This window comes from Desmodus rotundus, chromosome 8 (genome assembly GCF_022682495.2).
Source record: "Desmodus rotundus isolate HL8 chromosome 8, HLdesRot8A.1, whole genome shotgun sequence".
In the NCBI taxonomy this organism is placed as follows: Eukaryota; Metazoa; Chordata; class Mammalia; order Chiroptera; family Phyllostomidae; genus Desmodus; species Desmodus rotundus.
Genome location: NC_071394.1, coordinates 82,196,426 through 82,199,120, shown reverse-complemented (window position 1 = coordinate 82,199,120; position 2,695 = coordinate 82,196,426). Strand labels below are relative to the sequence as shown.

Here is a 2,695-nt window from a genome sequence, read left to right as displayed (position 1 = left end):
GGGAAGGAAACCAGGACTCAAATCAATGGTTAGAATCAGAAGAAAGAAATAAACATTCAACCAGCACAGAATTTGAAACAAGAATTCAAAAAAATGAGAAGCAGCTTAGGAACCTCTGGGACAACGTTAAATGGTCCAACATCCGAATCATAGGAGTGCCAGAAGGAGAAGATGAAGAGCAAGAAATTAAAAACTTATTTGAAAAAATAATAAAGGAGAACATCCCCAATCTGGCAAAGGAAATAGACTTCCAGGAAGTCCAGGAAGCTCAGAGAGTCCCAAACAAGTTGGACCCAAGGAGGAACACACACCAAGGCACATCATAATTACATTACCCAAGATGAAAGATAAGGAGAGGATCTTAAAACCAGAAAGAGAAAAGGAGACAGTTACCTACAAAGCAGTTCCCATAAGACTATCAGCTGATTTCTCAAAAGAAATCTTATTGGCAGAAGGGGCTAGAAAGAAGTATTAGAAATCATGAAAGGCAAGGACCTACCTCCAAGATTACTCTATCCAACAAAGCTATCATGTAGAATGGAAGGGATAAAGTGCTTCCCAGATAAGCTCAAGTTAAAGGAGTTCATCATCAGCAAGTCCTTATTATATGAAATGTTAAAGGGACTTATCTAAGAAAAGGAAGATCGAAAATACAAAAGTAAAGTGACAGCAAACACAACCATCAACAACCAAACCTTAAAACACACACACACACACACACACAAAAGAAAACACCTAAGCAAACCACTAGAACAGGAACAGAATCACAGAAATGGAAATTACTTGGAGGGTTATCAGTGGAGAAGGAGAAAGGGGAGGATGGGGTAAAAGGTAAAGGGAATAAGTAGCATAAATGGTAGGTACAAAATAGACAGGGGGAGGTTAAGAATAATATAGAAAATGGAGAAGCCAAAGAACTTATATGTATGACCCATGGAAATGAATAAAGGATGGGGTAATGTGGATGAGAGGGAGTGTGAAGGCCAGAGGGAAATAAAGGGGGAGGGGGAAATGGGAGAACTGTAATAGAATAATCAATAAAATATATTTTAAAAATAATAAAATAAATAAGTAAATAAATAAAAAGAACCTGCTTTAAATTTCCATGCCAATTTACAACCCCCACACTATACCAGACAAGCTTAGTGGCTATTGAAAATACAATCAAGACAGGGATATCTAAAGGTACATTCCATAGTGTGTTAACTACACACACACACACACACACACAAAGACAGTATACAGTTTAAAAACAAATCTTACACAGCCTTACATTTCAATTATTTTCTTTAAAAGGACTGAGTTGTATACTTTGGGGTTAAATGCTTTATAGAAAAGAAAAAGCTGCCCTAGAGCCAACTTATTCATCATCATCATCTTCTTCTTCTTCATCTTCTTTGTCTTCCTCCTCTTCCTCCTTTTCCTTGCTTTGTTCAGCCTTGATGACTTTTTTTTTTCCCAGCATCAGACTTTCCTTTAGTTCAGTATGCAGCAATATCCTTTTTGTATTTGTCTTTCAGCTTATTAGCCTTCTTTTCATCAGGCTGCTTGTCATCTGTTGCAGTGTTACTCCACATCTCTCCCAGCTCTTTGCATCATCACCAATGGGGAGGTCCAGATGTTCTCCTTAGATTTTTGGGTGATATGGAGAACAAAACAAGAAATAGACCAAAGCAGATCTGTTGGGTGCATTGGGATCCTTGAACTTATTTTTTGTTTCCCCTTTAGGAAGAATGTAAGTTTTCGTTTCTCTTTCATAATGGGCTTTGTCCGCCTTTCCCATGTATTCAAATTTTCCTTTCTCTTTAGCAAACATGGTCTTCCACCTCCCTGAGCACTTCTTAGAAAACTCTGAGAAGCTGACTAAAGCACCTGGGTGCTTCTTCTTGTGCTCCTCCCAGCAAGTTTGCACAAAGAAAGCATATTATGACATTGTGCTTCTTAGGATCTCCTTTGCCCATGTTTAATTATTTTTTCTCAGTGAGCACAGAGTCGCCCAGTGCCCATCTGCTTGCACCTGCCCCCGCGCTCTCTCTGTGGAGCTCAATATACTGCAATGGCTGCAATAGCAGGAGCCAGATGCAGCCTGGTTTTTACAGTGTTATTGATATATAATACTCATACACTTAAGTGCAAAAATCTTAAAGGCACTGCTCAATAAACTTTGATGAAGTGAACACATTCCTATCACCACCAATGAGACTGAGGTGTAGAATGTCATCAGGATCACAGAAGGCTCCCTCTTGCATTCACAGTAATTACCTTTCCCACAGATAACCACTCTTCTGACCTCCATCACCACTGATTAATTTCATCTACACCTTCAAGTAAATGGAATTATAAAGTATAAATTGTATCCTCAACATTAAGTGTAGGAGATTCATACATATTTTTGTTTGTAACAGTGGTTCATTTTTTTATCAATATATAGTATTTCATTGTATGCACAAGTCAGAAATTATCTATCTGTGGACATTTAGGTTGTTTTAGATTGGGGCAGTTATGAATAAAGTGACTCTAAGCATTCTTGTGCATGATTTTGAACACACATGTGTACTTAAAGCAGAATTACTGAGTGGTAGGGTAGGCATATGTTTAGTTTTAGTTAATGATGACAAAAAATCCAATACAATGATTTTATTAATTTATACTCCCACCAACAATGTATAAAAGTTCCAGACACTCAGTATCCTCA

At 37.7% G+C, this 2,695-nt stretch overlaps 1 pseudogene; it reads right to left on the bottom strand.

Moving 5' to 3' along the window:
• Nucleotides 1-1,360: 1,360 nt before the first annotated feature.
• LOC112301299 (putative high mobility group protein B1-like 1) lies at nt 1,361-1,961 on the bottom strand (annotated as a pseudogene).
• Nucleotides 1,962-2,695: the final 734 nt, after the last annotated feature.